The sequence below is a fragment of the Rhineura floridana genome, chromosome 13 (assembly GCF_030035675.1).
Source record: "Rhineura floridana isolate rRhiFlo1 chromosome 13, rRhiFlo1.hap2, whole genome shotgun sequence".
Taxonomy (NCBI): domain Eukaryota; kingdom Metazoa; phylum Chordata; class Lepidosauria; order Squamata; family Rhineuridae; genus Rhineura; species Rhineura floridana.
The window spans coordinates 40,378,397-40,404,226 of record NC_084492.1 but is presented as its reverse complement, the minus strand read 5'-3'; the positions used below and the strand labels follow the sequence as shown (position 1 = coordinate 40,404,226).

General features: G+C 44.5%; 1 long non-coding RNA gene across 5 annotated transcripts in view; it reads right to left on the bottom strand.

The window, feature by feature from the left end:
* LOC133369254 (uncharacterized) overlaps positions 1 to 25,830 on the bottom strand; it is a 141,209-nt gene that overhangs the window by 70,228 nt on the left and 45,151 nt on the right. Inside the window, exon 4 of one of the 5 annotated variants that reach the window (XR_009758851.1) lies at positions 25,280 to 25,349. The exons of the other annotated variants lie outside the window; for them this stretch is intronic. This is a non-coding gene — a long non-coding RNA (uncharacterized LOC133369254). Of the gene's footprint in view, positions 1 to 25,279; positions 25,350 to 25,830 lie in introns of those variants that run through there. 5 annotated transcript variants of the gene reach the window in all.

The window sequence follows — 25,830 nt, the reverse complement described above, 5'->3', positions numbered from 1 at the left end:
GAAAAGGGAAAGAAAAAATGTCTTCACTCTGTATCTTTAGTGCTTGCAGACACTTTGCTCCAATGCTTTTATGTGTCAATCATTCCCCTCTCCACGCCCACTATCTCCTACTCCTTTCTTTCATTTTGTTTCCTGTAGGTGACAAGCAACTTTTGGCTGCTCTCTTCTGTTCTGCTAGCCTTTCTTATGTTGCTGCAAACAGTGCTGTTTTTCTTTTTCCCCTAGCTTGTGTGCAACAGCATAATGCTGCTCAAATAAAGATTTGTATTTCAGCTGTATCCTACCAGGAAAAACACAGATATTCGCACTTCCAGGTTTTTTTAAAGGAACCTACTGCAGCAGGCTTGGTTGCCAAAAAACACAGGGAGTGGAAATGTTAACTTAGAGGGTGTGGTCATTAAGAAACTGCATGACTGATCCTTCCCCTCAGTGTGAATAGAAAACACTGTGTTTGCAGCTGGCATTGAGCCCTTACTGTGGACAGTGCAAACAGAAAATCAAGTTAAAAACAGCATATTTAGTAAGAAGTAATGCTCCTGTGTGGATAAGCCCTTGAACTCATTTAAGCCCCCCCCCGGGGCAGGTGTTTTCTGCAACATGTTTGTGAAATAATAACAGTGCATTAGCAGTGGGTTTATTCTGGTTTATTCATTGTTGAGCAATGCTTTCCCAGTGTTACTTTACTGCTGTCTGGAGAAGCTTTAGCACAACAAAAGCAGGATCCCCCCCACAAAAACCCCCAGAATATTTGTAGTATGAAAAACTATGGGATTTCAGCAAGAAACTACAGGATATGCACTGATTGGAAATGAAGCAGTAATGACCACCCCAAAACTCGTACTGAAAGCAGGATTGCCACAATAGCATCATGGGCATGAACCCTCATGAATGCCCAAGAAGAAGGGAGCTTGGGGGGGGGTCCCTTTGGCAGCTCAGTATTGCTTGGCCAGCTTCTTATCAATCCTGAACTGTGATCCTGACCCCCCCCCCGCTCATCAGCGATGCAGTTTATTCTCAGCTTTTTTTTCCCTATGGCACCATCAGCCAGCACACTGCCCGCCCCTGAACTAGTTAAGTAATTTGTCCCATAATTTACTATTGGCAGATCTTTTTTGTGTGTGACAGTATCTGCCGGTATGGAATACCAGCACTTCTTTTGTGGCTGCCCATGCCAGCCGTTTTGTGACTTTTATCCAGATATGAGTACTGGCACCTCATTTTTTATATATATACAAAAAAAATTATGAAGATTTGAAAGGAGCCATTATTTATCTCCATTTTCTATTTCTTTTATATCTTTTCTCATCTATTTCTCTTTTAGAAACTACCTAGCTCCTTATTAAATCCCATATGCTCAGCTGCACAAAAACTTATTTCACACTGCACAATTATTTTAGATGCTGCACAAAATGTGTCTAGCTGCACGTTAGAATAAACCCTGCCAGGCATATGGCATCATTTGGGCAGGGGAGGGATCCTAAAACAGAATTATTTGCAACTTTCCCCCATTCTTTTCTTAAGGAGGCTTCCCTCCTCCCTCCTCCAACCCCAGCCTCATGAAATAAATACGTCCAAAAGACGAGGAAAAAACTCAGGAACCAAGCCATTCATTGCTCAAAGCCAACGGCCGACGTCTGGTGGAATGAAGCACAAAGAATAGGGGGAAAGAGCCTCTGAGGTGGACCCCCTCCCTCACCGGAGGGTGCTGAGAGTTAAGAGTCCCCCTATCCCCCTCACAGAGCTGCAATTCCCAGAGTTCTCTGGAAAGAGACTCTCTCTGTTAAACCACTCTGGGAATTGTAGCTCTGTGACGGGGACTCTTAACAGCTCTCAGCACCCTTCACAAACTACAGTTCCCAAGCTGCTTTGAGGGGAAGCAATGACTGTTTAAAGCGGAATAATAGTGAAATAAATGCTAAGGTTTCTTTCTTAATTTCTGGTCAGAGAATTTGTCTTTGAGTGGTATGCTCCAAGCAACGGTGGTTGTAATGTACCATGCTTAATGACATCACTCGGGCCCACCCCTGTGACATCTGTTGGAAGGTTCACTTCAGTCCATGCATTGCCTCGCTGCGTGCTCTGAATCCATTGACCTTTAGGGGCAATAGATATAGTTAGTCGGTTGAAAGGGCCCCTGCTTGACTTCTCTCCTGGTGACTCTCCTCAAGTTTAAGCATGCCTCTGGTCAGTTAGACTGATATTCTCAGGGCTATCATCACTTCCAGTTCGTCCTCCTCCTTCCCACAATTCTCTCTCTTCCGCCCTCCCTTTTGCATTCAGCGAGTGTAGATGATCAGGCTTTCCTATCCACGTGTACTTTCTTAATAAAATGGGTTTATTTTGTTTAAGATCAACACCACTCTCTTTCATATGCTTTTTATATCTCCAATGAACTCTGCTGCATAAAACAGCTCTCTTCCACATCACTAGGGCCCGCCCCTGAAATCTCAGGATTTGGGATGCTTCTGACCTGGCAACCCTACTTCCCAGGAGTCTTTGGGAGAAGCCATGATGATGTAAAACGGAATAATAGTGGAATAAATATATGGTGTGAATGTGGCCCAAGGGAAGATTTGCACTGGCAGCTTCTTCTAAGTTCACCATCATGAACAACTGGATCCAATAATTTGTCAGGAAGCTGTCAGGGACCATGTGGCCTCTTGTTTGAAAGGTGGGCTGCTTTTCCGGCATGCACACCAGCAGAGCAGATTCCTCTGTCAGCTTCATTATAAAAGAATTACAATGAATTATTCCTCCACAAGATGAATTTTGGTGGTTATGTCCTCATTCCTGAGGAATGTTTGTCATCTCCACGCAAAGCCATCTGTGTCATCAGTGGATCAGAGCCTTCGGGTGTGTTCAGTTGTGTTAGTTTAATAAATCCTTTGCATGCTTTAACCTCAGTGTGATTCGCAAGGCAAGCAGAGTTCAGACAGAAACAAGAGCAGAAGAGCAACTTTACTTTAACTCCTGTTTCTCCAGATGCTAAAGCAATGTTATCTTTTCACTCACCAAAAACGACCTCAGTGCACAGCTGAAAGTCTTCCAGGATGCTGACCCTGTCCCTGACTCAAGGCAAGAGGCAGCTGCAGTCCAGCCAAGGACAGGGCAGCAGCCAATTCATGTCTTCGTGCCAATTCAGATTTGGAAGAGTCGTATTAGACTTTCTGAGAGAATCACACCATGCATTAAGCATGAAACACCACATAGTGTGTGAGCCGACTGAGAAAGGATTCATCCCAATGAACTTATGCTATAAGTTGGAATCCTGCATTGAGCAGGGGACTGGATTCAATGGCCTCATGGGCCCCTTCCAACTCTACTATTCTATGCTTCTATGATAGCTACTATGCAAGTTCAGAGATGACAGCAGACATCTTAACAAAACCATTGCCAAGAGACCGACTCCAGAACCTTTGAGCCAAGATGGGCTTCTGGGGTTCTTACATGCCATCTTGAGGATGAGTGTTGGGTAACCAAGCTTGCAGGCTTTTAATAAGGAGATGTCCCTTCTAGACAGACTTTGGCGACACCTCTACGCTTGTTTACTGTGATGTAACATCCTGTTGACCAGGTGTTATTTTCCACCTCTTCCTCTTCTTTGTTAAGCGTTGTTGTTCTCTTATCTGCATATCCTCCGTTAAGCTAAAGGATAGGGAAGCCCGAGGCTTTGTCTCCCAGAACATCCCAATCATGGACGAAAATCTACTACCTACTTCTATCTTTTCTCTCCAAGCTAGAGCCTATGTTTCCTGAACATATGAAAGTAAACACAAGTAAGTGTTTTAAATAATTGTTACCAAATAAGACTGTCTCTGTTGCTTTTATTCAGCTTGTCTGTATGAGGGGAAGGTGGGCTGGTTAATTCTCATTCCGCTTTGCTAAATATACTCTGCTAGGAGATAGAACTCCTAAATGTTTCTATCTTATTTAAGCCCAACAGTGTGTTCAGATAAACAGAGACCCCACAAAAGAGGGGCAAATGGAGATTCTTTGGTGCAAATCAAGGGAGCTATAAAAAGGAAGATTTGAGAGGTCACATCTCCCTCCTTAACTAGGATGGAAGTGGAACTGACCTGTCCAGAGCAGCTGCCATCTGCTCTTGATGGCCTCACTGGCCAAAGAGGGTTCCAGACAACCAGTTTATTGAGAATTCATTCTGATTTGTTTGCAGGAAGGTTATACAATGTTGCATCAAGCAATTATTATCCCACACATTTCAGTGCACTTTTCCATCACTTCCCTATCACAAGTCTAATTTGGGGGAGAATTGAGTTTGTTGTGTAAGATCACCAAACCAACTTTATTTGTGCAACCTGAATTTGTCAGTAAGTGGTTGGATCCCATCTGAAAATAGCACCCCAAGATTCCCACCACGTACTGCAAGTCGGTGATAGGCGTGGTTAACAAGCAGAGTCAAAGATAATATTAGAGATAAGAAAACTTCCTTCAAAAAATGGAAGCCTTGTCTGAATGAGAATAAAAAGAAACGCAAACTTTGGCAAAAGAAGTGCAAGCAGATAATATGGGATGCCAAAAAAGAAGTTGAGGAGCACGTTGCTAAAAACTTAAAGACCAACAACAAAGAACTCTTTAATTACAGTACCTCAGTAGCAGGAGCCCAGGTAGGAGAGGTGATTGGACCTTTGGATGACAAAGGTGTGCTAAAGGAGGAGAAGGAGATTGCAATGCAGCTGAATGATTTTTTTGCATCTGTCTTCACAGTGGTGGGTATAAGGCAGATCCCTGGACCAGAGCTTGGAAGTAACTCGTTATTTTTAACGAGTTACTTTTAATTCGTTACAATTTTAAATAACGAGTGGGTAATTCCATTACATTTTGGCAAGTAACGGAAGAATAGTAATTTCCCTACTTTTCAGCTTCAACTTTAACGTTTCCATGTTAGGTTGGACGTTACTTGGGGGCGGGAACAAGGGGAAGTCAGCTCCTGGCTGTGATTGGTTAACACAAGACATGTGCCTCACACTGATTGGACCTCTGCGCAGACTGTCTCTTCGCTCGTGATCTGTGTTAGGAGGCACGATAGAAGAGATGAATAAGCAGGGGGAGCCTGCTAGCGTCTGACTCTGAGAGGAAAAAATGGACGCCGGAGGAAAAAGCCAGGGCAAGGAAGGCAGAATGGCGAAGAGCTGTGGAGGTGAGTGACGATGATTTGTGTGTGTGTGTGCCCCGGTGTGTGTGTTTTCGGCTGGAGTCTCTGGTTTTGGGGGGGGGGGCTCCGGCTCTCTGGCTACCACCCCTTACTCTCTGGACTCTCCGCTTCAATTTAAAAAAAAAGTTTCTAGGTGGTCTAATTCCCGAGATATACACCAAAACGTAAACCCCCCCTGCACAACTTTTTTTTAAACAGATCATGCTCTAGCTACAACTCCCATCAGCCCAATCCAGTGGCCATGCTGGCTGGGGCTGATGGGAGTTGTAGTTTAAAGTAACGTTTCAAAGCTCTGGCTGCAACCCCGCCCTTTCATGATTGTGAGTAAAGTGCAGACTTGTGTTTGTGTTGTAAATCTCTCTTCCTCCAACCCTATTTTTAAAGAAATTAGGCAGGGTTTATCACAGTTTTTATTATGTAGGAAACTAATACTCATTTTTTAAAAAAATGAATGAAGTTTATTTATTTATTTTTATTATTTTATTTATATCCCACCCTTCCTCCCAGTAGGAGCCCAGGGCAGCAAACAAAAGCACTAAAAACACTTTAAAAATCATAAAAACAGACTTTAAAATATATTAAAACAAAACATCTTTAAAAACATTTTTAAAAGCTTTAAAAACATTTTTTTAAAGAAAAAATTTAAAAACATATTAAAAAGCAATTTCAACACAGACGCAGACTGGGATAAGCTCTCAACTTAAAGGACTTGTTAAAAGAACAAGTTCCTTATCACTTGAGGCTGCAGTTTTCCCTGGTTGAGTAAGCCCCATTGAATACATTGGGACTTGCTTCTGAGTAAACAAACATAGGATTGCACTATAAATATCTTTACAGGTTATATAAATAAACATATTTGATAGTCATGCTTATATAAATATTTTCATAGAATCATAGAATAGTAGAGTTGGAAGGGGCCTATAAGGCCATCAAGTCCAACCCCCTGCTCAATGCAGAAATCCAAATCAAAGCATTCCTGACAGATGGCTGTCCAGCTGCCTCTTGAATGCCTCCAGTGTCGGAGATCCCACTACCTCTCTAGTAATTAGTTCCATTGTTGTATGGCTCTTAACAGTTAGGAAGCTTTTCCTGATGTCCAGTCGAAATCTGGCTTCTTGCAACTTGAGCCCATTATTCTGTGTCCTGCACTCTGGGATCATTGAGAAGAGATCCCGGCCCTCCTCTGTGTGGCAACCTTTCAAATATTTGAAGAGTGCTATCATATCTCCCCTCAGTCTTCTCTTCTCCAGGTTAAATATGCCCAGTTCCTTCAGTCTCTCCTCATAGGGAGTTGTTTCCAGTCCCCTGATCATCCTTGTTGCCCTCTTTTGAACCTCTTCCAGTTTGTCTGCATCCTTCTTGAAGTGCAGAGACCAGAACTGGATACAGCACTCAAGATGAGGCCTAACCAGTGCTGAATAGAGGGGAACTAATACTTCACATGATTTGGAAACTATACTTCTGTTAATGCAGCCTGATATAGCATTTGCCTTTTTTGCAGCCACATCACACTGTTGGCTCATATTCAGCTTGTGATCAACAACAATTCCAAGATCCTTCTTGCATGTCGTACTGCTGAGCCAAGTATCCCCCATCTTATAACTGTGCATTTGGTTTCTTTTTCCTAAGTGTAGAACTTTTACTTCCACCCAGTTTTGTCATGCTGTGTCCCTATAAGTATCCAATTGCATACTATGGTTGTACAATACTTCCTTTACATTTTAAGTATGCCTTGGGGTAGTCATGGTTCTCCATTGTTTTCATCCTGAGGGGCAGATAGGCTGAGAAATGGTGAGTAGCCCATGGTCACCCACTACACTTTATAGCTTATTTTCATTTTGAAAAATTAATTAAAACAATTTACATGCAGGCAAAATTTATTAAGCGGATTCACACAATATGTGTAAAGCACATCCAACTCGCATTTAAACCGCATGACTTCCCCTAAAGAATTCTGGGAAGTGTCATTTCCCCCTCACAGTTATAGTTCTCACCACTCTTAACAAACTGCAGTTCCCATGATTCTGTGGTGGGATTCATGTGCTTCAAATGGGTGTTGAATGTGCTTTAAAGGAATGATGTGGATCTGCCCTAGGTATGATGTTCATTCAAGAGTGAATTGAAAAGAACAATTTTAAAAGATACTTCTTACTCTTACTCATTTTTCAGACCTCTTTCTGAAGTAAAGGGTCAAATCTGTAAAAACATTTGGAGCAGCCACATTAAAAGATAAGGGCAGGGTATTCCAGGCAGGGGGTTGCCAACCCTGCTTGGATATGGATGTCTTTGCAGAAGAACCCTAGTCAAGGTTTACCAACAGCACAGTCCAAACTATATCTACTTAGAAGTCAGTCCTCTGGAGTTCTATGGGGCTTAATCCCTTAGTAAGTGTGTTTAGAATTGCAGCCTTCAGGAGCCTCCATCTTTACTCCCCAAAGCTCCCATCTAACATCTCCACAACACTAGGCTCCTTTGTCTCTGCTGTGGCCTTCTGGTGACTGCCCTAGCCTGAAGGCACTTGACCCTTCTTGCTGAAAGCAAGTAGGCTAGATTAAATGTTCCCTACCCAGGCTCATATATATAAAATATAAACGGCATTTTGTCAAAAGTATTTTTGTCTACATTTTATACCTCATCCTTGGTTTTCCAAGCTTGGCATGGAACGCTTCTCATACAGAATTAATTTGAAATGCTGCATATTTATTATCATAATCATCATATTCAAAATAAAAAATATATGTACCGCCTTCAAGTTGATTCCAACTTATAGTGACCCTATGAATAGGGTTTTCATGAGGCTGAGAGGCAGTGACTGGCCCAAGGTCACTCAGTGAGCTTCATGGCTATGTGGGGATTTGAACCCTAGTCTCATTTTGTTCTCACAACAACCCTGTGAGATAGTAGGTTAGACTGGCCCAGACAGGGTTATTCAGTGAGCAAATAGGATCTCTTTTAATTGTGCTATCGACCTGCTTACTTCCACTCTGACTGGGGGATCTTGCAGCATGGGGAAGAGATGGGGGCACATCACAGCTGAAGTTCACCCATATAGGAGCATTATCTCTTGTTTATTACAGAGACGCCTGTTGCAGGTTTTGCTGCTGAGAGCAGCAGTCAGTTAGTGCGGCCACTTGAGTCACAGCTTGTTGATCCTGAGGAGGCAAAACTAGAAAGTGAGGTTCAGAAAGGAGGCCCTGTGCACGAGGAGGAGGAGGGCATGAAGCAGTGCCAGTTGCCCACAGCCACATCTGCAGAACAGCAAGTACCATGGTTTGGCTTTGAGAAAGCTTGTACATTTGTGAGCCAGAGTGGGAAAAATGTTGTTGTACGATGCAATTACTGCCTTCCAAGGATCAAAAATCTGAGATCAGCTGTTTCCTCCTCATCCAATGTGAAGAAACATTTTGAGGTAAGCCTTTGTCATGCTGGTCCTCAAAGAGTGTCCATTGTCTATTTATGTTTAAATTGTGAAGTTCCTCTTCCATTTTTTCTTGGATTCATGCTTTGTTCTTCTTCCTCAGAGGGCACACCCTGAGAAGCTGAGAGCAATTGAAGAAGCAATAAAGGCAAGGAGACGTGGCCTTCCTGAACCAATGCATGACACCCCTCCTCCCAAAATGCTGAAGCAGCAGCAGACAACCCTTGAGAGGTGGGGATCTGGCAGGGATCTGCTTCTTCTGGCAGCCTGCGTACACCCTCGCTTCAAACTAGATCGACTGGAATCGTGTCAGGCCACCACCCATACCAACAAGTAAGAACATTAGGGAAGCCCTTTGGGTGGATTACTCCAAGGGAAATGTTGTCTCAAGGGAGGCATCAGAGGGCTTAAGGTGGTAGGGCAGGGGCTGGGCCTTTTCTTCCTGGGGCTCCTCATCACAACCTTGGGTTGCTGCAGGTAATCCTTAAGGGTCTGCTGTGCTGCCCCATGAGTGTGGTGACTTGGTCACCTTCCTACCTTCCATGTCATCATCCACAGGCTCAGGCTGGACCCTGAACCAGGGGACATGACAAGCATCAGGAAATGAAGAGCAGATGATGGTTTCCTAACATATATGTGTTAACATATCCTCTCTCTTTCTTAGATACACAATGGAAGCCTTGTTGAAAGCTGAAATAAAGATGGGTGTACTTAATGAGGACAGTGATCAGTCTTCAGATAAAGACCAGGAAGGAGATGACTTAGAAGATGACTTCTTTAACTTTCTGCCCCAGGGCAAGAAGTCAGCAGTGGACACTGCTGAGGAGGAACTGGTGAGGTACCTGAGGTCTCCCAGCAGGGAAGTGTCATCACTCCATGGCTTTCCACGTGTGCTGCAGTGTTTTTTGCAGCACAACACAGGCATGCCTTCAAGCGCCGCAGTAGAACGCCTGTTCAGTACTGGTGGCAACGTAATGACTGTAAAAAGACATTCCTTGTCTGACATGCTCTTTGAGTATCTTGTTCTTTTGAGACATAACAGAAACATATTATAAAAGCATTTCAAGTGTAAAATTTGATTTCAAGAGTTGGGGTATCTTCATTACTTGGGGGGATGTGAGATTCTGTTATGCCATTATGTTAATCTTATGGATAAATTTTTTTATTCTACTACCCCCTGTGTGTGTGTGTTTATTTTTAATATTGTTTTAGGCTTCTTAGATGTGCAGCAGCCAAGGCCAGCACCTTGTAGGAGTTTTTTTAAAAAAGTAACTGAAATGTAATTGTAGTGATTACTTCTGAGAAAAAGCAAAGTAATCAGTTACTTTCAGAGCAATTGTAATTGTAACGGTGATTACAAAGTGCCAAAGACACTTGAAGAGAGACACTGCTTACAAGTGCCTGTACGCTAATGCTAGGAGCCTGCGAACCAAGATGGGAGAACTGGAGTGCTTGGTCTTAGAGGAGAGCATTGATATAGTGAGCATAACGGAGACCTGGTGGAATGGAGAAAACCAGTGGGATACGGTTATCCCTGGATATAAACTATATCGGAAGGACAGGGAAGGACGTATTGGTGGCGGAGTCGCTCTATATGTGAAAGAAGGCATTGAATCCAGCAAGCTCGAAACCCCAAAAGAGGCAGACTCCTCCACAGAATCGTTGTGGGTGGTGATACCATGCCCCAGGAGGGACTTAATACTGGGAACGATCTATCGTCCCCCTGATCAAAATGCTCAGGGAGACCTGGAGATGAGATATGAAATTGAGGAAGCATCCAAACTAGGAAATGTGGTAGTAATGGGTGACTTCAACTACCCGGACATAGACTGGCTGCATATGTGTTCCAGTCATGACAAAGAAGCAAAGTTTCTAGATATTCTAAATGACTATTCCCTAGACCAGTTGGTCATGGAACCGACCAGAGGGACGGCAACCCTGGACTTAATCCTCAGTGGGGACCGGGACCTGGTGCGAGATGTAAGTGTTGTTGAACCGATTGGGAGCAGTGACCACAGTGCTATTAAATTAAACATACATGTAACTGGCCAATTGCCAAGAAAATCCAACACGGTCACATTTGACTTCAAAAGAGGAAACTTCACAAAAATGAGGGGATTGGTAAAAAGAAAGCTGAAAAACAAAGTCCAGAGGGTCACATCACTCGAAAATGCTTGGAAGTTGTTTAAAAACACTATATTAGAAGCTCAACTGGAGTGCATACCGCAGACCAGAAAAGGTACCGCCAGGGCCAAGAAGATGCCAGCATGGTTAACGAGCAAAGTCAAGGAAGCTCTTAGAGGCAAAAAGTCTTCCTTCAAAAAATGGAAGTCTTGTCCAAATGAAGAAAATAAAAAAGAACACAAACTCTGGCAAAAGAAATGCAAGAAGACAATAAGGGATGCTAAAAAAGAATTTGAGGAGCACATTGCTAAGAACATAAAAACCAACAACAAAAAATTCTATAAATACATTCAAAGCAGGAGACCATCTAGGGAGACAATTGGACCCTTGGATGATAAGGGAGTCAAAGGTGTACTAAAGAACGATAAGGAGATTGCAGAGAAGCTAAATGAATTCTTTGCATCTGTCTTCACAGTGGAAGATATAGGGCAGATCCCTGAACCTGAACTAACATTTGCAGGAAGGGATTCTGAGGAACTGAGACAAATAGTGGTAACGAGAGAGGAAGTTCTAAGCTTAATGGACAATATAAAAACTGACAAATCACCGGGCCCGGATGGCATCCACCCGAGAGTTCTCAAAGAACTCAAAGGTGAAATTGCTGATCTGCTAACTAAAATATGTAACTTGTCCCTCGGGTCCTCCTCCGTGCCTGAGGACTGGAAAGTGGCAAATGTAACGCCAATCTTCAAAAAGGGATCCAGAGGGGATCCCGGAAATTACAGGCCAGTTAGCTTAACTTCTGTCCCTGGAAAACTGGTAGAAAGTATGATTAAAGCTAAATTAACTAAGCACATAGAAGAACAAGCCTTGCTGAAGCAGAGCCAGCATGGCTTCTGCAAGGGAAAGTCCTGTCTCAGTAACCTATTAGAATTCTTTGAGAGTGTCAACAAGCATATAGATAGAGGTGATCCAGTGGACATAGTGTACTTAGACTTTCAAAAAGCGTTTGACAAGGTACCTCACCAAAGGCTTCTGAGGAAGCTTAGCAGTCATGGAATAAGAGGAGAGGTCCTGTTGTGGAGAAGAAATTGGTTAAGAAGCAGAAAGCAGAGAGTAGGAATAAACGGACAGTTCTCCCAATGGAGGGCTGTAGAAAGTGGAGTCCCTCAAGGATCGGTATTGGGACCTGTACTTTTCAACTTGTTCATTAATGACCTAGAATTAGGAGTGAGCAGTGAAGTGGCCAAGTTTGCTGATGACACTAAATTGTTCAGGGTTGTTAAAACAAAAAGGGATTGCGAAGAGCTCCAAAAAGACCTCTCCAAACTGAGTGAATGGGCAGAAAAATGGCAAATGCAATTCAATATAAACAAGTGTAAAATTATGCATATTGGAGCAAAAAATCTTCATTTCACATATACGCTCATGGGGTCTGAACTGGCGGTGACCGACCAGGAGAGAGACCTCGGGGTTGTAGTGGACAGCACGATGAAAATGTCGACCCAGTGTGCGGCAGCTGTGAAAAAGGCAAATTCCATGCTAGCAATAATTAGGAAAGGTATTGAAAATAAAACAGCCGATATCATAATGCCGTTGTATAAATCTATGGTGCGGCCGCATTTGGAATACTGTGTACAGTTCTGGTCGCCTCATCTCAAAAAGGATATTATAGAGTTGGAAAAGGTTCAGAAGAGGGCAACCAGAATGATCAAGGGGATGGAGAGACTCCCTTACGAGGAAAGGTTGCAGCATTTGGGGCTTTTTAGTTTAGAGAAAAGGCGGGTCAGAGGAGACATGATAGATGTGTATAAAATTATGCATGGCATTGAGAAAGTGGATAGAGAAAAGTTCTTCTCCCTCTCTCATAATACTAGAACTCGTGGACATTCAAAGAAGCTGAATATTGGAAGATTCAGGACAGACAAAAGGAAGTACTTCTTTACTCAGCGCATAGTTAAACTATGGAATTTGCTCCCACAAGATGCAGTAATGGCCACCAGCTTGGACGGCTTTAAAAGAAGATTAGACAAATTCATGGAGGGCTATCAATGGCTACTAGCCATGATGGCTGTGCTCTGCCACCCTAGTCAGAGGCAGCATGCTTCTGAAAACCAGTTGCCGGAAGCCTCAGGAGGGGAGAGTGTTCTTGCACTCGGGTCCTGCTTGCGGGCTTGCCCCAGGCACCTGGTTGGCCACTGTGAGAACAGGATGCTGGACTAGATGGGCCACTGGCCTGATCCAGCAGGCTCTTCTTATGTTCTTATGTTCTTATTACTACTTTTTTGGGCCAAGTAATTGTAACTGTAATTTATTACTTTTTAAAAGTAATCTTCCAAGCTCTGCCCTGGACCTGAACCAAAGACTCCTGAGTAAGCTTAGGAGTCATGGAATAAGAGGAGAGGTCCTCTTGTGGATCAGGAATTGGTTACATAGCAGGAAGCAGACAAAAGGAATAAATGGCCAGTTCTCCCATTGGAGGGATGCAGAAAGTGGAGTCCCCCCAAGGATCGGGACTGGGACCTCCTTTGCTTTTTAACTTGATCATCAATGATCTAGAGTTAGGGGTGAGCAGTGAGGTGGCCAAGTTTGCTGTTGATGCTAAATTGTTCAGGGTTGTTAAAATTAAAAGAGATTGTGAAGAGCTCCAAAAGCACCTCTCCAGACTGAGGACATACTTATTGTTGTGCCAGTTCCAGAGTGTCTCCACCTCTGTTTTCAGAAAACTGGGGCACATGACGCTAGTCAAACTCTACCCCTTTTTACTCTAAAACCTGGTCGGAACAATTTTTTAAATTCATATTCAGACAGATTTTGCAACTGATTGGCAGATCAACCCATTGCCCCTCCAGGTGTGGCCAATGGAAACACTTTGCTGAAGGCTCAGACAGAGACAGTGATTGGTCCAACATTTTGCTGTGGGCGGTCCTGAAAGGTCTGGATTCAGCAGTGGGAAAGGGAGATGTGTTCAGCCAAGGGCAGAGTTGCTTCAAAAGGCAGCCAGAAAAATACTTCTTGCTGCTTTTGAAGCAACTAGTGTGCCCACAGCCTGAGTGAATGGGCAGTGAAATGGCAAACGCAATTTAATGTGAGCAAGTGTAAAATTATGCATGTTGGGGCAGAATATCTTAATTTCACATATACGCTAAACTGGCAGTGACTGACCAGGAACAAGACCTTTGGGTCATAGTGGATAGTTGATGAAAATGTCGACCCAGTGTGTGGCAGCTGTGAAAAAGGCAAATTCCGTGCTAGGGATCATTAGGAAAGGTATTGAAAATACAACTGCCAATATCATAATGCTGTTACAGTATATAAATCTACGGTGCAGCCACATTTGGAATACTATGTACAGTTCTGGTCGCCTCACCTCAAAAAGGATATTGTAGAGCTGAAAAAGGTTCAGACAAGGGCAACTAAGACGATCAATGGGATGGAGCAACTCCTCTCTGAGAAAGGTTGCATCAGTTGGGGCTTTCTAGGTTAGAAAAAAGGAGAGTAAGAGGGGACATGATAGAAGTGTATACAATTATGCATGGCACAGAGATAGTGGACAGAGAGATGTTTTTCTCCTCTCATAACACTAGAACTCATGGATGTCCAATGAAAGTTGGAAGATTCAGGACAGACAAAAGAAAGGACTTCTTCATGCGGCGCATGGTTGAGCTCTGGAACTCACTCCCAGAGGAGGCAGCGACAGCCACCAACTTGGACGGCTTTAAAAAAGGATTAGACAAATTCATGGAGGAGAAGGCTCTCAGTGGCTATGCCCTGCCTGGTCATAGACTCATAGAGTTGGAAGGGGCCCATGAGGCCATCCAGTCCAACCCCCTGCTCAACACAGGAATCCAAATTAAAGCATCCCCGACAGGTGGCTGTCTAGCTGCCTCTTGAAGGCCTCCAGTGTCAGAGAGCCCACCACCTCCCTCAGTCATTGGTTCCATTGTCCTATGGCTCTGACAGTTAGGAAGTTTTTCCTGATGTTCAGCTGAAATCTGGCTTCCTGTAACTTGAGCCCATTATTGCATGTCCTGCACTCTGGGATGATCGAGAAGAGATCCTGGCCATCCTCTGTGTAGCAACCTTTCAAGTACTTACAGAGTGCTATCCTATCTCCCCTCAGTCTTCTCAAGGCTAAAGATGCCCAGTTCTTTCAGTCTCTCCTCACGAGGCTTTGTTTCCAGTCCCCTGATCATCCTTGTTGCCCTCCTCTGAACCCATTCCAGTATCTGCATCCTTCTTAAACTGCAGTGTCCAGAACTGGCTGCAGTACTCAAGATGAGGCTTAACCAGTACCGAATGGAGGGGAACCAATACTACACGTGATTTGGAAACTATACTTCTGTTAATGCAGCCTAAAATAGCATTTGCCTTTTTGCAGCCACATCACATTGTTGGTTCATATTCATCTTGTGATCAACAACAATCCTTAGATGCTTCTCACATGTAGTATTGCTGAGCCACGTATCCCCCATCTTATAACTGTGATTTGCTCCCCCCCCCGGTGCAGAACTTTGCACTTATCCCTGTTAAATTTAATTCTGTTGTCTTCAGCTCAATGATTCAGCCTATCAAGATCACTTTGAATTTTGTTTCTGTCCTTTAGGGTATTAGCTACTCCTCCCAATTTTGTATCATCTGAGGTTTGATAAGCATTCCCTCCACCTTCTCATCCAAGTCATCCTGCTAGCTTTCCCTGTTTGCTCACTCTCTGAGAGCTGGCTCGCTTGTATCTCCTCTGGACCAGCTGACACAGGTCCCTCTGCTCTGCTCAGTTAGGAGACAGGAAACAGAATGAAAATGCCCAACCCACACAGCTGCAGTTAGTTGTACTCAGCAGCTATCAGGCCGTGCCTGTTCCAATCAAGCTGCTATGGAGCCCTTCACAGCACATGGCTTCAGAGCCTTCTTTGTCTTTGTCTCTTCCTCCCTACACCTTCTCTGCCAAACTCCTGTTAGCTCTCTCTGTTCGCTTGCTCTGTTTGCTCACGCTCTGAGAGCTGGCTCGCTTGTATCTCCTCTGGACCAGCTGACACAGCTCCCTCTGTTCTGCTCAGTTAGGAGTCAGGAAAGCAGTCGAAGGCAGTCTGCTTCCGAATACCAGTTGCTGGAAAATGCAGGAGGGGAGGGTACTCTTGCGCTCATGTCCTGTTTGCAGGCTTCCCATAATGGGCATCTGGTTGGCCACTGTGAGAACAGGATGCTGGACTAGATGGGTCACTGGCCTGATCCAGCAAGCGGGCTCTTCTGAAGTTCTTATGACAATGTCCACACCCTCATCATCCTCTTTAAGTTACCTTTAACTAAATTGGTCCCTGGAAGGGACCCCAATGCAGCTGTCCAGACCAAAGGTTAGCCCTGCAGTGCCGCTTCGAAGGCAGCAGTGCTGCTTCTCCAGACCAGGCCTCTCTCTATGGTCTGAAGGCAGCCACCCAGCATTCCCACACTGGAAAGACCAGGAAGGGGGCACAGCATCAGCAGATGGGCACACTCATGGCTTTGTTGCAACCACACCACCACACCTTCACATGGCTGCTGCGGCTTGATTAAAATGCAAGATGCAGCCAGAAGCAGACACCAATAAATTCTTTTGCAAAAGCAGAAATGTTTTTTTCCAAATGGCTCCCCAAACACTAATAAGCACAGCTCTCTTACGTGTACTTGACTCTAGTTAACCTTTTACTGGTGCTTTTCAACATCTCCAAGTCAGGTACTAATATGGGACTAATGTGGGGTTTATGTTTCCTACAGGAATAGCAGAGGAGAGCTGCACATTATTGCAAAGCAGGCAAGAGCCTATGAGAAGACAGCAGGACTGGAGATCAAAGCACAGGAAAAGAATTTAATAATGGTTGTGGCATGAAGGCTGTGTGTGTGTGTGTGCGTTGCGTTGCTTTTTTACATCAGATGTCCTTTATGGAATATTAATCCTCAGCAATGTTTCTGGAAATGAAAAAACCAGCAAGAGGGGAAACAGCAATAGGTCCATCTTCCCCATGTCTAGAGGACATTCAAGGAAGCAACACCTCTCTTGAAGCTGACAGCAGAAGACAACCATGTAAGGAAGAAGAACCTGACCAACTGTGCCATCCTCGCAGCCTTCCTCAACTGAGCATCTGCCTTCCAGATGCTTTAGGCTACAAATCCCATCAGTCCCAGCATCATACACCTGTGCTGGTAGGGGATGGTGTCCAACAACGCCTACAGGGCACCACGTTGGAGAAGGCCACTCCACTGAATTTAAAAATGTGTCTGCAGAATGTCAAGAGCTACATCACATTAGTTCACAAATGCCCAAATAATAGAAGGAGCTATCGCTAAGTGCCACAGAACCAATTTTGGTGAAGAAAGTCCCCAGTTCCATCCGATCAGGTAGCAGCAGGAGGAAAAACTCTGGAGAGCCACAGTGCCAGTCTAGGTGGCCTTGGCCATCGTATCAGAAATCAGAAATACATATCACAAGCAGGTATATATTGTAGTATGCATTTAATATATAAAGTACATAAACCTTGAACTTTAATGTATAAAACCTTCAAGGTACAGCATCTATTAGGCTACACTGTTGCAAAAGACCGAGTCCAAGCTCAAAGTCTTCCTGAGACAGAGTTACAAAGTAGTTGAAAATACAATAATACTTCTCACCATCAGATGACATAGATGGATGTGATGCAGGCTTCAACCAGTACCAAAGCACTGGTAAAGTACTGTTCAATCAGCCCTCCTTTTACATACATTTCCAAGGCTATATCCTATGTCATAATTCAGATTGTTATCTGACAGGTGGTTGCATGAGGTCACCACTCAGACTGCAGTGTCAGTTTAGTAACCTTGCCATTGTTTCAGAGAGCACAGTCCATTCCCACAGCAGTTCCCATGTGTTTATCTTGTGTTTGCTTCCAACATGGCAGATTGCCTGAAATGTTGGCTACTGCAACATACTCCATATAAGGCAATTCCTGAGACCCATATAAGGCTGTTCCTCCCAGACAGCGTTTTAACACCAGACTTCATACTAATGATTATACAAAATACATAATAGTATTGATACATTGATACATAATATTATTTATCTTGCTAATGAAGGCTCTTGGGGGGTAAACAATACATAAGAAATGGGAGGAGCCCATAAAATCCCTATTCCTCCAGCCCCCTGGATACTTTTCATTTTTGCCACACAGACACACTCTCCAATGGAGAGAATGCCCCTGACAGTACTGTAATTGTATTCCAACTGCATTAATCCATCCCCTGCTGAGCTCCTGGAGAACAAGGGATGCATTCAACACCAGCAGGGAGAAAATAGAACAAAAAATTAAGGAAGAAGTGAATAAATAATTCATCCTAACCCAGAAGTAGAAGAACCAAGCAGTAGCTGTGTCTCTTTGTGTACCCTAGGAGGAAGTACTTGAAGAGAAAAGGGAATAGCAAGGAAACCAAACCAGAAAGAAAGATCCCTGCATTGAGCAGGGGGTTGGACTTGATGGCCTTTAGGCCCCTTCCATCTCTCTGATCCTATGGCACCCAAGACTTTCCATCTGGAGGCAACTCAGGGCTCAAATTACGGGGTGAAAGAGCAGGAGGCCTTTTATTGAAGCCATGAGACTTGCTCCCTACTTCCTTCCTCCAAAATGTGTGCATGTGCGCGCGCGCACGCACACACACCATCTTAAGCCAAATTATACCCATCCTCCACCCTGCAATTTAAACATGGAGGCAGCTGAGATTCCACTGCATGAGAAGAGGCTGTGACCCCCAACTTCAAATTGCAAGCTATCAACGAGGCACTAGTCTAGGCCCCATGCTTTCTTGGGCTGGAAGGAGATTGTATCGTTTTTATTCATTGAAGCAATCAGATTTGATCTGGCTGTGATTAACCGAGCAGTGTTTAGGGAAGAAAAGCTTCCAAAACCCAATTTCTGTACCATGGTTATTATGTGTGTTCCTCAGTTGCCTGTTGCAGCAAGTAGTGGGGTTTCTGCACATCTGTAGGGATGCTTTTCCTGCCTAAAACAGGGTTTTCATGCTACAGAGCCAGGTGCTGGATTCCAAGATCTAACACCAACAAGCCCAAACTGACTCCAGAGCACTGAAGCCCTGGAAACAGCTTGACTGTTTGGGGCCATCTGGAGGATTTTGCATCACTCTTTCCTAAGAGGCTGGCGGCAGCAGCAGGACCCATTTTCTGGTGAGGACTTGCGATGCTTTTGTAACATCTGTTTATTTACAACTGCATGGGGGTAGAACAACATTTGGACAGACAGCGGTGGCCGCCTTTACTCTGAAAGCAACAGCACACCCCAAAATGTCTTTCTCACACACACACCATGCTAGGCAGCTGTCTGCTCTGCAGTAGTATATATCCTGAGGTGGGGAAGAGGCAAATTCTGGCCTCTGTTGCAGAAGATATTTGGAAAAGACGAGCAGTCAGCTGCCACAGAGACAGAGACTGCCTTCCACTTGCAGATGATTCTGAGGGAAATGCATGGCCATTGTGCGCTAGCGTTTACAAGCACACTCTAGTAGCTGATCACTGATTCCAATTACGCCCTGCTGCTGCTGCTGCTACTGAAAATCTCTTTCTGTTTATTATAAAGATATCTTAAAACAACAGGCGTAATGGGCTGCACATGTCAACCGGCCACAGCTTTGGGGCAGCTGGGAGTATTTCCCCATATTCTTCACGGGGGGAGGAGGAATAGGAGCAAGGAGGCTTCCACCACAAAGCTGTGGGAGTGCTTGAGGATGGTAAAGTCATTTACCTAGAGGAGGCACAAAAGAGGGCAGGACTCGGGCTGGCCAGCAACCAAAGCAATCAAAGGAAAGCATCCTTTAATACTGGAGTGCCACCAAGGCCAATCCGGATGGCTAAGGAAGGCCTGCTGGCTTCATGCTCACCAGACATTGCACGCTGCTGAATCCTCCAATTCAGGTCGCCAGATGTGGAGATTTACTTTTGCATTCTCATTGTTTATGACAGATCAAGTCAAACAGAAACTTCCTTGTGAGTCAACCTGTTTTCCCAGCTGTCCAACAGCACCTTTGCTCCACCAGACACTTTTCTGCAAATATTTTGACTGTGTTGGTCAGGGGCGTATGCCCAGGTTGTTTTTTTTTGCTGGACAGCATCTGTGCCTGAGATTCACAAAAATATCCCTCTTTTTTGCGGGGGGGGGGGGGAGAGATCAGAATCCTCCATCCCTGCACAACAGGAAGTTGTTAACTCTGCTATTCCAGACGGAGTGTTCTGCCAAGTTGCAGAGAGGGAATTTGAAATACCAAATACTTAAGACAAACACACACACACACACACACAATTAAAAAGTCATGGAGGCAGAAAACTGCAAGGAAGACAAACTGGTGTGAGGCAGTCCTTTCACAGCCCCAAAGTGGGTGTTGCTCAACCGTAAATTCCCTGGGCTGTGAGACAATCACCCCTTGCAAGTGCTCTGGCTGTCAACTGATTGACAGGTGCAACTCCTCAGAGGAAAGACCACCAATGCTACGTCCCTATCTGGACAGTGACGACCTCGCTTCAGTTGTTCATGCTCTGGTAACTTTCAGATTGGACTACTGCAACGCGCTCTACGTTGGGCTGCCCTTGAAGACTGTTCGGAAACTACAGCTAGTCCAGAATGCAGCGGCCAGATTGTTGACGCGGACCAGAAGGTCCGCTCATATAACACCTGTTCTGGGCCGTCTGCACTGGCTTCCTATTTGTTTCCGGGCTAGATTCAAAGTGCTGGTTTTGACCTATAAAGCCCTACACGGCATGGGACCGCAATACCTGGTGGAACGCCTCTCCCCATATGAACCTACCCGTACACTGCGCTCAACATCTAAGGCCCTCCTCTGAGTACCATCCCATCGAGAAGCTCGGAGGGTGATGACAAGAACCAGGGCCTTTTCAGTGGTGGCCCCCGAACTGTGGAACAGTGTTTCTGATGAGGTGCGCCTGGCGCCGACGCTACTATCCTTTCGGCGCCAGGTGAAAACTTTTTTATACTCCCAGGCATTTTAAAGTGTATTTTAACAGCATTTCTGTATTTTGGACGTTGTTTGGTTCTTTAGTTTGTTTGTTTTGTTTCTTGATTTATTGTATTTATATATTATGCTTGTTTTTATCTTTTTGTACACCGCCCAGAGAGCCTTCGGGCTTAGGGCGGTATATAAATTAAACTAAATAAATAAATAAATAAGGAGGGCTTTGTGTAAGTTAGCTCCCTTGACCCAAATTAGGGCTCTTCTTCTACAGTGTCCTCCTATGGTTCTCCTTGGGCAAAGGAGACCACCTCCAGCCAGCCACCATCATAACTTTAACACACTTCATTGATGGGCTAGGTTAGGAACTGAGATTAAAGGTTTTGTTCTTCAGCTTCATCTTGATATATGTTTTCATAACACCCTCATAAATTAAGCTGTACGTCTAACAGTCTTCCCCAATTTGGTGCCCTCCAGATGTTGCTAGAGAACAGCTCCTTCCATCTCTCACTATTGGCCAAGCTGGTTGGAGCTTATGGGGGCTGGAGTCCAGCAACATCTGGGGGGCAGCATGGGGAAGTGTGGCCTAATCGGATGGTCTCCTAAATATCTGTAGGTTCTTAGCCATTGATCAGCCACTTCAGCAGCACATTTGCTTCAAGGACCCATCTCCATTATTACTATTATTATTACCTCCTGTCATTACCAGCTTGTCCCAGGGTGGGTTACTGCAACTTAAAATTCAGTATTCAGTACAGTGAAGGTGCCTGGCATACCTCTGTGGGGAGCCACAACTTAGGGGCTACCACCAAGAAAACTCTCTCCCGGGCTGCCATCCCCTGAACCTCTGAGGGTTGCAGAACTACCAAGAAGGATCCCTTTGCTGATCTTAACACCCAAGAGAGTCTGTAGGGAAGGAGACCGCTGAGATATTTGGGCCTAAGTCACTGAAGGCTTTAAACATTAACATGAGTGCCTTGAATTGGGCCCAGACATGAACTGGCAACCAGTGTAGCTGTTTTAAAACAGGGGTCATATGGGTTCTAAAGGGAACCCCGCCAGTGATCTGGACACTGCCTTTTGGACCAGTTGAAGTTTCAGAGTCGTCTTCAAGGGCAGCCCCACATAGAGTGCATTGCAATAATCCAGTCTGGAGTACAGAGGCCAACTCATCTCTGTGCAAAAGGGGCCATAGCTGGCAAACCAGCTGGAGCTGGTACTCCTAGCCACCAAGGCCAGCTGAGCTTCGAGTGACAATGTTGGATCCAAGACTACCCCCAAGCTATAGACCTGCTCCGTCCAGGGGGGTACAACTCCATCCAGAATAGGCTGTCTTCCCATCTTCTGGACTCGAGAACTTGGAACACAACATCTCTGTCTTTTCAGGATTCAGTTTAAATTTGTTGGCCCACATCCAGCCCAGCACTGCCTCCAGGCACCTGCCCAGCACCTCTCCAGAGTCCTGATTCAGATGGAACAGAGAGATAGAGTTGGGTCTCATCCGCATATTGATATAGTGTTCTACCACTTTAAACAGTCATGGTTTCCACTAAAGAATCCTGGGAAATGTAATTTGCTAAGGGTGCAGGGAGGAGACACACACCCCGTTCCCTGCACAGAGCTACAATTCCCAGAGTTCCCTGGGTTGAGAGAAGGATTGTTCAACTACTCTGGGAGTTGCAACGCCGTGAGGGGAAGAGGGGTCTTGTCTTCTAATAACTCTCAGTATCCTTAACCAACTACAGTTCCCAGGATTCTTTGGGGGAAGCCAAGATGCTTTAAAGTTGCATGACATGGCTATAATGTATATGCAGACGGGGCCCTCGTCTCTTCTAAAACCCATTTGTCTCCTTGGATGTCTGTGTCTGGATTTGAAAAGAGCACACACTGAAACCCCCCAAAACACACACAAGGGGGGCTGTCCCTCCACTGCCGATGCCAGTGATGGTGGGCAGTGGTCCTGAGCCACTCATCTCAAACTGCTCCTTAAGCCTCTGTGCCTTTAAGCACATTCCCACCCCCCATATCTGACTTGATCTGCCTTGCCCCACAATTTGACAGCATGGGGAGAGAGACCCAATAGGCCCCTGGCCTTTATCAGCCCCTAGTGGGCCAAGGAGCTGTGCTCACTGGTCTCTTCTTGGTTTGAGACCCAAGCCGACTCCTGACAGTGAGTTAATTAGCCAATAATGAGTACCTGCTGCACCCAGAGGAAAGAGGCTGATCTGAAATGCCAATATTCTCCTTGGAAATAATTTAGCTGTCACTTACACAGATTGCTTTAGTGAGTGTCATACAACAGCCCTATACATAAAATCCATATGCCAGGAAGCTTCTCAATGACTGCTGTGCAAGTGTGGACCCCACACACACTTTGGAGACTGGATAGGCCAGGCTTCTTCAGGAGGCTTCCAAGCCCAGCTCTCGCCAGTCAGAGTCAGTCTAGTATCAGGAGGTAAGGGACAGAGGGATTTATAGGTTTACACGGACAGGCTTTAATCCTGTTTCTGTTTTGTAATTTACATACTCTCTGCAATTCTAGGTTAGAAGAACAGCTAACAAATTATCTTTGCTCTTTGTATGTTGAAGTTGGCTTGATGTCTTCACCCCCTTGCAGACCACCTAGAGATGGAGATTGGAGTGTGTGAGTGAGTCAGGATAGAAATGTAAGCAAACGTAGAAGCTCAGCTGTGTCTTTCCTTCCATTAAAAAAGAATTCATGAGCTGCAAAGGGCACAGGTAGATGTGAGAGGGATGCCAAATGCTTTGAAAAATGGAAGAGGGGGAATTGGCCAGCAGGAGAGGACAGAGCTGACAAATATTGGTTGAGTTCCAAAGGTACACAGGCACTTTAAACGTTCCCGCCGGGAAACTGCAAGGCTGCTGCAGATGGCGCCAGCCAGAGCAAGGAGCAGCCACTTCTGTTTGCCGGAGCCCAGCGTCTTTGGAAAAGCCACAGAGCTTTGTTTTCCTTCCCCTCAGTAGACCTTCCCACTCGAGCCTCATCGTCACCTAAGTTGTCTCTTCTCTCTTTTAATAGCTGCAAGGGCGTTTTCCCACCACCACAAGCCAAATGCCTCCAAGTCCCACGTTAGTTACTGGCCTGAAAAAGAAGGAGGAGGGACCCTCTCCCTTCCCAGACCCTTCCCTTGCTCTCCGCCAAGCCCGTTTGCTGCAGTTCTTAGATATGTATTTTATACCGGCCCCTGACTCCTCCAGTTTTGAGGAGCTTCTTCTTCTTCTTCACATGTAAATGTCTCACTTCAAAATGCAAATATGGAACCAGTTTTTAATAATAATAATAATAATAATAATAATGTTGTTTATGCAACTTGTGCTCTTGGCTATGCAAGATGAGGCCACAATCAAATGACTATATGTCTAGTTTATTATTTATTATTTAAATATTTCTGAACTGCACTTTTGTGAAAAAAAAAAAACACAAAGCCCTATACACCATACAACATAACATCAATAAATCATCAGTAAAAACATAATTAAAAAAACCATAAATACTGGTTGGTTAAAAGAAAATCCACATCGCCAAAGCCTGTCTAAATAAAAATCATTAGGTGACGTCTAAACCAAAGCAGGGAACCCCAGGTTAACAATTAAGTTTCTATACTATCCATTGAGAGCCAGGGTGGCGTAGTGGTTAGAGTGTCGGACTACGAGCCCCACACAGCCCTGAAGCTCCCTGGGTGGCCTTGGGCCAGTCCCTGCCTCTCAGCCTCAGAGGGAGGCAATGGGAAACCCCCTCTGAAGACCAATTGCCATGAAAACTCCATTCGCAGGGTCGCCATAAATTGGAATTTTCATACTATCCATGACTTAACTCATCAACTACTAACTTATTCACCACCTTATACCAAAGTCTCAGTGATCTATCACATTTGTCTTTCAGTAACACCTTGTTCTATGGAGTTCAGGGCAGCATGCTATTCTATCCTTGCAACAACCCTATGAGGTAAGTCAGGATAAGAGGTTGAGATTGGCCCAAGAACCCATTGATAGCAGGCTTCATGGACAAAGGGGCAGATGATTTAGCCCTACCCAGGCCAACACTCCACCCAACACACCCCATGGGCTCTCAAATGCATAATCAAGCATCCTTTGTTGCTAGTTTTTGGAAGTGCAAAAGTCAGCCCAGATCGTTCCCAAATCTTTCAAGAAAATCTAGGGATGGAAGGATCTGTCAATTCCAGTTTTTCCAAATTTCTGCAGCAATCTGAAATTCTTTTAAGGAAAAAAACCCTCATGAAATTTCTTCAGCACTTTAGTGTGCATTCCTTCTAAACAAATCCATTTTTGTATGCAGTTTTGACTAACCCCACACTGGTTCACTTCTAGGGATAACCTTAGGAAGAGGGCCTGCCTGGGAGCAGCACCAAACCCCTCCCCACCCACCTCACCTCACCTCACCCTCCCTGCTTTTCAATAAAACCCTTTCACAAGATGGAACTAATTATCGCCATCTGCTGTTCCATACTTATATTTCCTCCCTAGCAGCTCATTCTTCAAAAACTCAGTAGCTTCCTCCCTTTACATTTGTAAATGCTGTTGACTATGGATGAAATCCATGTTTACTTTGTATTCGGGGCCTGTTTTAATCGCCAACAGATGTCCGGCTCCAGTCTGCTTGGCTTGGCACTCAACCTCAGAGGGAAATAAAAGAAAAATCTTTATTTTACATTTAAATTGTAGATTGTAGCAGACTAAATAAAATGCCAAATTGTTATTGGAAACAACACAGCCGCTGCAATAACTGGAGCTGACATTTGCTTTTCATACAATTATAATTTTGTTTTCTGGCATTGTTTAACACAAAATTGTTTCCACATTTTTCATCCCATCTCCAAAATGATTTGCAATGAAGCCACAGACATTTGAAATTTATTTTTATTTAATACTTTCCTATGAGTTTATGAAATACTAGGATTATTATGCTATATACAGGATATAGATTTTTGAATGCATACCACCACCACCCAGACTCCTGTTTCAATACACATTACCCTCCTGAACCAATGTGTAAATGCCCCTGATTCCAACAGGCCTCTCTATAAATATGCAGTGTCTCCATGGACTGATCTGGCTGCATAATCCTTTTTATCTCTGATTTCTTTCATATTTATAG